Genomic DNA, 13,093 nt, shown 5'->3' on the forward strand with positions numbered 1-13,093 from the left:
CAAATTGTTGTCTCTGTCCTGTGTTTTATCATGCACTTAATGAAAAAAAAACTTTGTATTTCCAAAAAATTTTCCATAATCACACAGTTACAGAAAAAGTATGGGTACTGGCCCTTACAATTTCTTGCTATCGGATCAATACCAAAATTCCCAGTATTGCCCACACCGATAGAAAAATATTGCATCTTTTCGGCAGAAAAAAAAAGAGAATAGAAAATCAGAAGTAAGTTTAAAAAAATTCTTTATTTGCTTTAAGGTCCTTTTAAAAAAAAAATCTTAAAAAAACAAATCAAATTTTGTTGTGTTTGCCTGCAGCCAAATCAAACTTGAATTCCTTTAAAAAGGTAGGAACTTACTTCTTTAGGCCTTTTCGTGGGGATTTTTGAATATTTTTAACTGTGGGTTAAAACAATGTTAGGGTTTAGGGATGGACTTAGAGGCAGGAGACTTGGGACTGGCTGCCAAAAACAAACGAAATGACCTAAAGCAAATCAAAATAAATAAAACGCAAGTGAAACTTATCTGAAAAAAATTAATTGACAAACCTGATTTAGATCAATATTTTATTTTTGCATAAATGCTTTTATTTTTTTGTCCAAGCTTTTTTATTTTATTTTTAGTAGCTTTTCTTGATCAATCAAAAAAAAAAAAAACATTTGTAGAGATTTTCTGATTAGATTATTTAACATGTTTTAAAGAGATTTTGTCTTTATTGTCTAGTGCAGGGGTCCACAACACATGTAGCTCTTTGACGCCTCTTTTGTGATTCTTTGGTAAAAAGTAACATATTTTTTGGACTGAATGCAGAAAATTAAACAAAACAGTCAAGTAAGCCAAACTTTATTCGATTCCTTCACAAATAGAAGTAGGATTTTAGATTCGTCTTTTTTTATTTTGACCAATTTTCAAGCGTAGTGTACAGTGGCGGTTCTACCCTAACTTACTCCCTGGGCGAGTAACCCCACCAGCGCCCCAAACCCCCCCCCCCCCCCCCCCCCGCCGACACATACAAAATTTGACAACATCCTGTTGTGTTCCCTATCCTCTATTTAGCCATTTTACTCAAAAAATGCATGAATTTTCTAGACTCGTATTACAGGGGGGTCAAACTCAGTCACACAGGGGCCTAAGTTAAAAACACGCTTAAGGTTTTGGGCCGAAGAAGATAAACATTTACTGAACACACTAAAGCTAAACTTTTAAACCTTTTACACTGAACTTTTTGAACATAAATATGAATAAAAACAGGAACATTAATCCAGAATAATTCAAGTTAAACCTTAAATAACTTGTAATAATTTGTTCTCCATTTAAATATATTCTGTCAAAATTATACAAATATGAACATGCTGCAGGACAAAAAGCAAAGAAAGCCTGGAAATATTAATAAGAAATTACATATCAAATAATTCCATTTTTTTGGTCTTTCATCATTTTTTAGAGCATTTTTTTTAGAGCTGGACTCCTGCTTCGTTTTTAGCAATAATTTCTTAATGTGTGACGTCCTGTGTGTGTCTTTGTGAAACATAACAGAGGGATTAGATCTAAAAAATAAAACTTATTGTGATTAATATGTTTAGGTCTTATAAAACATTAAAGACTAAATCATAGAACTCATCAGTGGGATTATTCAAAAAATATTTGGCATTTCCCTAATTTTGTGCAACACCAACAGCAGAAATCCTCCAAAAAACCTCAATCCTAAAAAAATGGTCTGATCTCATCCCCCCTCCCCCTCCCCCTCCCCTTCCCTCTGACACACGCGGCTCCGTCTCTATGACGGGAGGCGCAGCTGCGGCTCAGAGTTGATTGTCAGATAGAAAAAGACTCCCCTCACACCCGTTAGTGTGATTCAGCCAGCCACCGGCGAGTTGCGCTCCCCTCTTGAGTTTTTTGACTTATGTTCCAAAGACTACCGCAAAGAGGTGTGGCCGCAAGCGTCTTGTAGCAGAGGGCGGTGGTCACGTGCGCATCGGGTCTGCTGTGTCGGAGCAAAGAATTGTGGGAAATAATCTCCATTGCCTGCTTTTTTCGAAATTGGGTTGAGCACGGATGTTTGTTCTGCCTAATTCCTTTTCATGTGCCTGTTTTACGTTGTTTCACTCTGAGGTATTCTTTTTTTTTTTTTTTTTTTTTTTTTTTTTTTTTTTTTTTTGCACCATAAGTGTGAAGAGGAAGTAGGAGGAAGAGATTCTTATTAGTCTGATGTGTTAAAATACCAGCATTAAGTGTCGGTTGCTGAAGCAATTTCAAATTAAAAGCGCCAAGCTTCCTCTTTGAATTGCGTAACGCATCAGGCACGGCAAATGCCGCCCCCTACGACGTGCCGCCCTGGGCGACCGCCCACATCGCCCATATCAAAAACCGCCACTGGTAGTGTATCCTAAAATATCTTTTTGAGTTCAGTAAGTACAGTTAGCAATTTCTGCCTGAGAGTCACCAACAACGATAACAAACAGTGTGTGGTATTTTTTGATGTATTTTTTAATCAATGCTACATCACTATACCTATACCACAACACTTGCTGCATTGAGATAATACTTTTATTTTGATAGGAAGTCATGTGAGCCTCTGTCAAATGTTGTGATGTGTTTCATATAAAAAGAAATCTCTTTATGATTATTGTTTATTTATGCAAAAAATAGCATAATAAAAAATAACTGTAATTCAGTGTGTTATTTTTCTGAAGGTTTAACCATGTAAAGCCCACTTCATAATATAAGTGAAAAAAAAAAACTTAATTTTTTGGGAAACTAAGATCATTTTTAAGCCCTTTGAAATCAGAAAAAAAGATTTGCAATATATATATTTTTTTAGAAATAGTATCAATTATAACACGTTGGCTGATTTGGTAAGTTTTTGCTCACAACAATGTTACGTTAAGATGCAAAAATATTGACAGGAGTGATCAGGAAAAATACATCCTTTTCACCAGCTGTAACAAATTTGATCCACACACTTTTTACAAGGTGTAACTGTATTATAGAGAATGAAGTATCAACAAATTTTGCATTCTTTCAATACAGCAAGAAGTTTTGAAAATTAGCAAAACGTTTTCCCGCCAAAAGTGTTTTTTCCAATGTTATGGAAGCAGCCATTTTGAAAAGAGCAGGAAAAGCCCTTATACTGCCTGCAGTGGAATGATGATGAACTACAGGGCAGAGAACATGGGCCAAGGTATATACAATGGGTTTTCAAGGACATTTTGGATCATATCAATGAGATAGGAGTATCAGAAATGTGTGTATCAAATATGATACGACTGATAATGCAGGGTTAAATAAGACTTTGTGACTCCAATTGGGTTGTGGTCAGTGAGAAATGGCTCTTTAAGGGTTGAAAGTTACAGACCCTTGCTTCTTTTTTTACTTTTCAGTCATTAAAAAATGTATGTATGTTCCTCTTTAAAAATAATAAATAAATAAGTTCCAAGTTGTTCAATAAATTAAATAGTGGAAATCTGGACTTTAAATGTTGAAAAATCATATGGGATATAACATGTTTTTCCAGTTTTCATAACTTTAACATTTTCAATGCATCATTGTGTTATACAACTAATGGCTTCAATTACAAACCTGTCAAAATGCACTGTGCCATTTTTAGGATAAAGATGAAAAACAAAAAAACCTTCATATTAGATTTTTTTCATACCAAGAAGCATTTGCGCATTGCACACCTAAAAGTGTGTCATTGAAGTGATGAACACATCTATAAATAAAAGCCTTCTTAGCCTGCAGCCATGAACAGGTGGATTGAATTGAGTATAGAGTTTGAATGCAGCAGTAAACTTTGAGTCTTCTTCCCAAACGCAATTATGTTTGCATGAATTGAATCTATCAAAGAATGAAGTGTTTTTCCTCTAGTTACATCCATAATAACCCCGATTTCAGCGCCACAACCCAATTTTAAACTTTTTAAAATTAAATCCATGGAATCTGGGGTAAAAGTTGACAATAATCTGCTAAAATAAAACACGGCTATGTACCAGGAATTGGTGGTACAAAAACCAAAATCCAGGAGACCAGGCTCAATAAGCCAAATCCAAGTAAGAAACAGAAAAGGTGACGCAACTAATGACCTGACAAGGATTAAAAGAAAACCAGACTCTTATATATGCTGAGCACAATTAACAGAAATCAAAACAGCTGGATGGTTAATTTAAACCCAGTGTGAAAGGAGCACAACTCATTACAAAACTTGATTAAAACAAATAAAAAATAAATAAATAAAAAAAGGGAAAAAAAAGCACACCAAAGTGCACTACGACAGAGTTTTAGGGCCAGTTTACAAACAAAATTCCGACTTTTAAGTAGTTCATTTACGAGAAAGAAAGTCATAACTGTTAAATTACGAGATGTTAAGTCGTAAATTTACGAGAAAAAAACTCGTAAATTTACGAGAAAAAAACTCGTAAATTTACGAGATAAAAAGTCATAGATTAACGCGGAAAAAACACCAAAGTTTTCCATGTATCGGAGCTTAGCTTAAAGATGAAAGATGTGGAACCTTTTGTGAAACTTTATTTCCGGATAGGTTTAAAAAACAGAGATTCTGAACCTTTTGGCGACTCAAAATCAGATTACTTTCAGTGGAGCTGGCTTTCCGAGGTTCAGTTTCAGTGAAGCGGAGTTTCATATGTAAAAAATAAGGAGCTCAGAGACATGTTTGGGTGTAGAGGACCGCTGCAGCCTTTATTTTCCTTTTTATTCACACACCCTGAAGTCCATTTGTCACCTTACGTCATGAACCTGTCATCAGAACACCAATGCGGAAGTAAGAAGTGTTAAATGCGCCCCCTCCTAAAGATGAAACGTCCCGTTTCAACATAGAACAATAAAGAGGAAGGAAAATAGTCTGTTATATTAGCATTTGAACGTTGAAAATGCCAGAAAATGCTCCTCCTCAGACAAGCGTCACACAAACGTAAAGATCTTGTCTTTAGGAAGAAAGGATTAAAGTGGACAGCTGCAGGGATACTGATGGCTTCATCGGGCTGTAGAGATCCTGCAAACCACCCATTAATAAATAAAACATTAATAAATTGTAAATCAAACAAAGGACCTTCCAAACATTTGGAACGTTATCAATAAACATTCAGCTTACCTTTACAATGGAGTTTTTTCTGCCTGCTCTGCTGCTGCGCGGCGTTCACTCGCTGTTCTGTATGCTCACTTTGACTTTAATCTTGTAAATTTACGAGTTTTTTCTCGTAAATTTACTGTTTTTTTCTTATAAATCTACGACTTAAAATCTTGTAATATTTGTAATTTTACTATTTATTTATTTTTTTGATGGCCCTAAAACTCCGTCGTTGTGCAAATTTCTCCCATTATCTCAGTTTTCTTTGCAATAAGATCTTTTTTGGTCATAATGACCTTTGAAGAGTAATAGAATTTTATTTTGAGTAAATTTTCTCACAGTGGCACAGATGACCGTTGTCAACCCTTAAACTGCTTCCTTTTAAGCACAATCCACCTGTTTTAAGGTTAACAATACAACCAGAAGATTAGCAAAGAGGTTTGGACTAAGTTTTCTGTTAAAAAGCTGTTAGTGCTTCAGCAAAGGCAGAAGACAAGTAGTTGGCAAGAGTGACCTGTTTAACAAGAGGTGAGGGTTCTGCAAAGGCAAAAAAAGGCCAAGAAAATCAGTTTTAAGAATTAAGAATCAGTAACAGACTGAGAAAATAAAAATACTGCTACTTACAGCTACATTTAAGGCTACAGTGTTCACTTGTGCATCACTGTCTTGAACACTTTTCAAATGCCCGGTGTGAACGTAACTTCAGGCCACGTTCCTTTGCCCATTTTTCACCCACAGACAGCCCGTGTCCACCCATAAAGGGCAGTTGTGACTAAGCCGTTAGGTATTGTGTTCAGCTTCTCTTTGTGTGGTCTTGATCTTGGCTTCCAAACTACTTCCTGATTGAAAAATATTCATTTGTTCATCTTCAAAACTTGTTTCATTCCTTTAGGGGGTCACAGGGCTGCTGGAGCTTATCCCAGCCACTCGTGGGCAAAGGCATGGGAGATGACAGGTCGCCAGTCTGTCACAGGGCAACAAATCACACACTATACACACAACCTATGAAGTATGTTTTTGGACAGTGGGAGGAAGCCGGAGTTCCCGGAGAACACACAAGCGTGCACGGGGAGAACACACAAACTCCACACAAAGGTCCTCCATTGGTGTTCTGTTTATGGTTCCCCAGTCGGGACTTGAACCAGGAGCCTTCTTGCTGTGAGATGCCTTGATCAAAAAAAACCAAAGTATTTTTTGTTGTTTTTTTTCAAAAGGCATTCATCCAATGGACAACCCATTAAAAACTGTCATCTTTAGCTTTTAAATGTAATTTGTAAACATGTTCTTTTCACAGACAAAAGGCTCCTCTCTCTGAGTGCCTAAAATGAGGCCACCATTGTTTTTGTGTTGTAAAAGAACCAAAAAGCTGCTTTTAACCCCCGCTTTTGACAGCATGTTTTAAGAATCTCTTGCCATTTATAGGACATTGTTTATCACAAACTATTTTTTGCTCCATTTTTGTTTTCCTTGCTGGTTTCAACCCTCAACCTTCCAGCTCTTTGAAGGATTTTCTCCATAGAATACAGTCACATTCATAACAGAATTTTCTCAAAGCTCAACAACCTCCAAAAGGACACACAGCATCTTCTGCATCCATGATAAAGACTGTATAGTAAAAGAAAACCTGTGTTTTGATTATAAAGCAAGGATTGCAATTATTTCATCATGCAAAGGCTTTTTCTTTCAAGTTTTAAAATGAATGATTCCACATGTTGCAACAAGAAAGTCGTTCTTTTTTCAGTCTCATCACGTCGCAATTCGACTTCACTGAAATTATCATTATCTGGGTAACTTGAGTACAAGGAATTAAGATGTTTGACCACATTTTTTTCAGATGTTTACTTCAAATCAGCTCAGTATTTGAGAAGGATTCTGTGATGCTGATGATAACGGTACTCACTGCATTTACTGTGGAGCACAGGTGTTATGCACTGTGATAATAACATATTTATGAATAAAAAGAGGGGCTGCAGGAATCAGCATCCTGCATAAATTCATGTATCATTGTAAAAAAAAAAAAACAACAAGCTTTAAAATTTGTTTACATGATTTCATAACTTCACAGATGCGGTAAGGTGTGTTGCTACGTGACTTTTTTTTTCTGGTGGTTAGGAGCCCTGTAGGAGCCATAATGGAGGTGGCACAGGTGAAGCTCTACGTCATCGACCGGGTTGTGGGTGTATCACTGTGGGCGTCAGTTGCGCACATTTTGAAAGGTGCTCACTGACTCACTGATGACGCACAATGAATTGATGAGGAAGTGGGGTGGTCATACAATTTGTTGACCGCGTTACTTGTGTGAATTTGGAAGTTTGTCACTGCTGGAGTATTTAATTTAGGGAAAACCCGCAGAAGAAAGAAATAAATACTTCACCAGCGAGGCAAAAGTTTGGACTTTTATTGGAATGCGTGTTTGACAGAGAAGCCGGAGCATAGGCCTCGGCGGCCCTCAACGCTGTTTAGCCGCAACAAGCCTATTTAATCTGTTCATCCTTAAACTCGCAGTCAGAGCTGCTGTGGGATCATTTGAAACCATGGCTAATAGAAAGAGAAGCAGAGGACAGCTCTTAGATTTTATTTTTTGACAGTCCATAAAGCATTGCAAGGCTTAGGATTTAAAAGTGGATATGTTCTGGGTGGCGGAGGCTCGCATATTTAGTGTCCCTGAAGTGGGTAGCGATGCACAGCAAGGGGGTGTCAGAAAACATCTTTGATGTTAGGGATTTGCCCTTGCTCTGCCTGCTCAGACCAAGTCAGGCTTCTGGATCCTGCACTCATTTTTGTTTATTTATTTACTTGTATTCTGATTTAATTAGCTATATTGACAGTAATGTGCTTTGCTTGGAAAGGCTTTTGTAATCTATCCCCAGCACATGGCCGCCATGTGAACGCAGTCCAAAATGCGTCTGCCAACATGCAAGCCGGCAAACAAACAGGAGAATTTATGTTACTCCAGTGAATGTAAACGAGCAGCTAGTAATGACCCCCTCCTCTGCTTTTGCCCAGCTCCAAGCCCCACATGGGGCCCCACTTTTGTTTAGATCTGGGCTTTTTCTCAATCAAATGTCATGTTTTCTCCAACCACTTTAGGATCCTCTCCGAGTGACTGTCTATTACAGTCACAAAAGTGCTCTGATAATTGTTCTGATGCCCAAATAAAAAAATGCTTTTTTGTGTATATACAAAATTACCAGTTGGTTCTGGTAAAATATTGGCGTATGACTCAACAATTTCCACTTTAGTAGGAGTATTAAAAGCTCTTAACAGCTCTTTATTAAAGGCCTTGAAAAAGTTTGTTACTACGAAGAGTTCTGAAGTCATGGTGAAGAGAGTCAATTTCCCCTCTACTTCTTGAATTTTGTAATTTTTAAAACTTAACTGCTTGTGTTTTATTTTTTACTAAATGTCTGACGGTTCAATACTGGTACTTACATGGTACTTTTGCTGTACCTACTGGGTACCTTCTGTGTATATATGTAGTACTAGTTCCACAGGGCGGTCATGGTGCAGCGGTAGGGCAGTCGACCCATGATCATATGATTGGAGGTTCGATTCCTGCCCTGCACGGCCATGAGTTGGGCAAGACACCTTGCCTCTGGTGGTAGGATGGCGCCAGTATTCGGCAGCGGAGCCGCCGCCAGTGTGTGAATGTGTGTGTGACTGGGTGAATGGGACTGTGACTGTAAAGCGCTTTGAGCGTTGTAGGTAGAAAAGCGCTATACAAGTATACACCATATGCCCTAGTCCATAAATATCCTAGGTTGGGTTGTTTTTAACCCAACTTTGGTGGTCAAACAGGGACTAAGAGTTACTTTATCTCCGGAAAAAAAAACAAAAAACAAAACATAAACATTGGGATAAAATGAAATCCCTATAACCCCAAAAACGTAACCCAAAAACACACTCCAACATGTATAACTCAGGAATTGGGTTGAAGAAATAACCCAGAAGTGCTAATGGGGTTCTTGCTAATGGGCTTTCTCCTCCCCCTGCAAAAGAGTGCAGACGCTTTTTCCCCTGCTCCTGCCGCTTCCTGCTTTATTTGCTTTTTAATCATTTAATTAATCATTTTTAATTATTTTACCTCATCCACAACTCCTGGAATATCAGACTGGTCATCCTTTTTTGTGACTTCCACCTATACAAATCAATATTTTTACGTCTGACAAGCCAGCGACATGTCCGAAAGAGGAAACAAAACAAACTCCCACTGTGAACGCTGTCGGATCTACCAACAAGAAATTAAAGAGCTACAAACACGGATATTTACTTTGGAAACTGAAAATAGACTTCACAAGACCCTTCCAGTAACATCGGGTGGTAAGAAGCCTGCTCTTACTACAAATGAGAAGAATAACAGTGACATAGACCTGAGTGATGTTGTGTCCTTTCCGAAACTTTGTGCGGAGGAACTCTGTGTCAAGCCAAAGCGTAAAGATGACAGAACATCCGAAATAAAGCTCACAAACAGATTTTTACCCCTAACACAATGTGATGTTAAAGAACAAAGTGAAATTGGACCACAGAATAGGAGTCATAATGTTTGCAACAAAGCACAGGCAGAAAGAAAATCTGTGCCAAACGTCAAGGTCAGAGATACGCTGCTGCTTGGAGATGGCACTATCAGTGGAGTCAGCCACAGAAGAATGCAAACTTTATGTTGCCCAAGTTCTACTGTTCCAGTGATTACAGGACTCTTATCTAAAGTCTTGTACCAAGGAGTTAAACGAATAATCTCTGGTGCCAATGTTGATGAAATGCTGAATTCTGTTACTTCTAGCATCTTGAATGTTCTGGATGCCATTGCCCCTATGAAGGTTAAATTGAGAAAACATAGACAGAAAGCTCCCTGGAGGAACGATGATCTAGTCAGGGCACAGAAACAACAGTGCCGCAGAGCTGAGCGAAAGTGGCGCAAGTCAAAACTCCAGGTTCATTATGAAATGTATAAGGGGGAGTTCTACGCTTACAACCAGATCTTATGCAGAACAAGGGAAAGGTACTTCTCTGAAATCATTGGAAGTTGCAGCAGCAACTCTCGTGTCCTGTTCACAACAGAAAACAGATTAACTAACCCTCCAACCCAGCTACCAATAGAACTGGTTTGCACACCTAAATGTAATTAGTTTGCTGTATTTTTTAATGACAAGGTTCAGGGCATTAAAAGAAGCCATCAACTCCACAACACATATAACTATCCAACGGCCACCTACTCACTCTAAGCTGACTCACTTTGTACCTGTCACTGACCAAACTGTCCAAGAGACCATCACCCATCTGAGCTCGTCTACATGCTGCCTTGTTGTGTAACCCACTAGATTTCTAAAGTCTGTCCTGAACAGTGTGTTGCCACCAATTACTCAAATAGTTAACATGTCTCTTCAATCTGGAATATTTCCAGAGGCCTTAAAAACTGCAGTCCTTAAACCTCTCCTGAAGAAAAGCGGTCTTGATCCCACTGTACTGAATAATTACAGACCTATCGCTAATCTGGCATTTTTAGGAAAAGTCCTCGAAAAAGTTGTCTACCAACAGCTCACTGATTTTCTCTTATTAAACAATTAATTTGATGTTTTCCAGTCAGGTTTTAGACCCCATCATAGCACAGAAACTGCTCTTATCAAGTTAACCAACGACATCCGCCTGAACACTGATGATGGCAAAGTCACTGTCTTAATCCTGCTAGACCTGAGTGCTGCCTTTGATACTGTTGATCATGGGATCCTTTTGCACAGACTCCAAGACTGGGTTGGCATCTCTGGATCTGCCCTAAGCTGGCTCAAGTCTTATCTGGAAGACAGGAAATATTTTGTTGAAATTGGGAGTTGTGTCTCAGACTACATGGCCTTGACTTGTGGTGTGCCCCAGGGATCGATCCTGGGACCCCTTCTGTTCAACCTCTACATGCTGCCACTAGGGCAGTTAATACGCAGTAATAACATATCTTATCACAACTATGCAGATGATACTCAGATCTATGTGTCACTGACAACAGGTGAATATTGGCCGGTGGATTCACTCAGCCACTGCCTCCAACAGATCAGTGCGTGGATGCAGAACAACTTTCTCCAGCTAAACTCAAACAAGACCGAAGTTATTATTTTTGGCCCACAAAAACAAAGAGAAAGTGTCAGCAGCTACCTTCATTCTCTGTCTCTTAAACCCTCAAATCAAGTCAGAAATCTAGGGGTAATCATGGACTCTGACCTAAACTTTAAAAGCCATATCAAGTCAGTAACATCAGCAGCATTTTATCATCTGAAAAACATTGCCAAAATCAAAAACATAGTGTCAAAGCCAGACCTGGAGATACTTATTCATGCATTTGTCTCCAGTAGGTTAGACTACTGTAACGGCCTGCTCACCGGCCTCTCCAAACGAGCTGTAAAACAGCTTCAGTACATCCAGAATGCTGCTGCTCGAGTCCTGACCAGAACCAGGAAGTATGATCACATTAGTCCTGTGCTCAGGTCTCTGCACTGGCTCCCTGTACCTCAAAGAATAGACTTCAAAGCAGCTCTGCTTGTGTACAAGTCTCTCCATGGCCGAGCACCAAAGTACATCTCTGACATGTTAGTGCCATATGAACCATCTTGTACTCTGAGGACCTCAGGGGCCGGCCTCCTGTTGATTCCCAGACTCAGAACTAAACAAGGGGAATCAGCGTTTCAATATTCTGCAGCAAAAATCTGGAACAGCCTCCCTGAAGTCGTAAGACAGGCCTCTTCTGTGTTTATGTTCAAATCTAGACTTAAAACATTTCTTTTTAGCCGTGTATATGACTGAAAGGTCCTATATGCACTTTTCTTTCCTTTCCTTCCTTTATTTTTAAATCAATTTTCAATTTTTTTTTTCTTTTAAAGTAAATTTTACGTTGATTATTTCTATGATGTATTGTGATTTTAATGCATTTCTCTGTTTTGTGAAGCACCTTGAATTACTTTGTGTACGGATTGTGCTATACAAATAAACTTGCCTTGCCTTGTGGTATTCATACAAAATCCCAAAACACAATAACAACACATACATACCCATTAGGTACTATATAAAAAAAACTGATGTGTGCACAGCATACACACCATGTTGTGCCTTGTAGGTACACAAGTATAAGGCAAATATAGTACCACATAAATACACAGCATGTGCCCTATAGGTACCCAGTAAGTACAATAAAAGTACTATTTAAGATAAGTTAAAGATACTTTATTGATCCCAGCTTAGGAAATTGGGATTTAAATACCCTTTAAGCACTGTACTGTGAAAGGAAGCGTTACCCATGATTTCAAGCCTTACCCCAATGGCTGACATGATCTAAAGTAAACATTTTTATTAAAACATAAATGATTGAATTGGTATTTTGATAAATTGATGACCTAAAAAACAACCTGTGCTCTGTCTTCAACCAGTCATGTTTCGATTTCCTCAGATGTGATACTCATCTGGGCTGAGCTGCTAACCAGACTGAAAATAATTTGTTATAAATCAGCATTTATCCCCATGATAGATGAGAAATGTTCTGCTGTTTTTTGTGTGATAGCAAAGCTGGGACGTTAATCCACATCTATAATTGTGGGATTTAGCCAGGCAGTAATAAACCTAAATTTAAAAACTGAGTGAACAATTTCATTAATGGGCATTCTAAGGTAAAGTACAATTTGGAAATGCTTATGTATGCTCGAAGAGTGAATTAATTTTCAGTCTTAGATTAAAAAGAAAGACTTTACAGATATTTTATGGTGCAATGAACTTAGGGATGTTTTTGTAAATGCCAAGTAATCCTCTCAGTTAGTTTAAATGTGCACAAACAGATTTACTAAGTTTATTGCAAGCTCGAAAACAGAAAGAGCTCTAAAGGTATTAAAAAAAAGAGAGATACAGTCATTTACCAGTCTGCTTCAGATGTATCAGGAATTCCTGCAAAATGGATAAAGAAGTTATTTTTTTTGGTAATTAATGACATAACTGGCAGCATGGTCGTGCACAGGATTTTTTAGAGTGGCAGGGGCTCAAAGG

At 38.2% G+C, this 13,093-nt stretch overlaps 1 long non-coding RNA gene across 1 annotated transcript; it reads right to left on the bottom strand.

Moving 5' to 3' along the window:
- Positions 1–2,112: 2,112 nt before the first annotated feature.
- On the bottom strand, positions 2,113–2,937 carry LOC144996743 (uncharacterized). Its single transcript, XR_013659589.1, has 2 exons — positions 2,348–2,937; positions 2,113–2,268 (listed from the first exon to the last, which is right to left on the bottom strand). It is a non-coding gene; the product is annotated as an uncharacterized LOC144996743 (long non-coding RNA).
- Between the last annotated feature and the right edge of the window lie 10,156 nt (positions 2,938–13,093).

Source organism: Oryzias latipes, chromosome 12, assembly GCF_053564925.1.
Source record: "Oryzias latipes strain Hd-rR chromosome 12, Olatipes_Hd-rR_3.1".
Taxonomy (NCBI): domain Eukaryota; kingdom Metazoa; phylum Chordata; class Actinopteri; order Beloniformes; family Adrianichthyidae; genus Oryzias; species Oryzias latipes.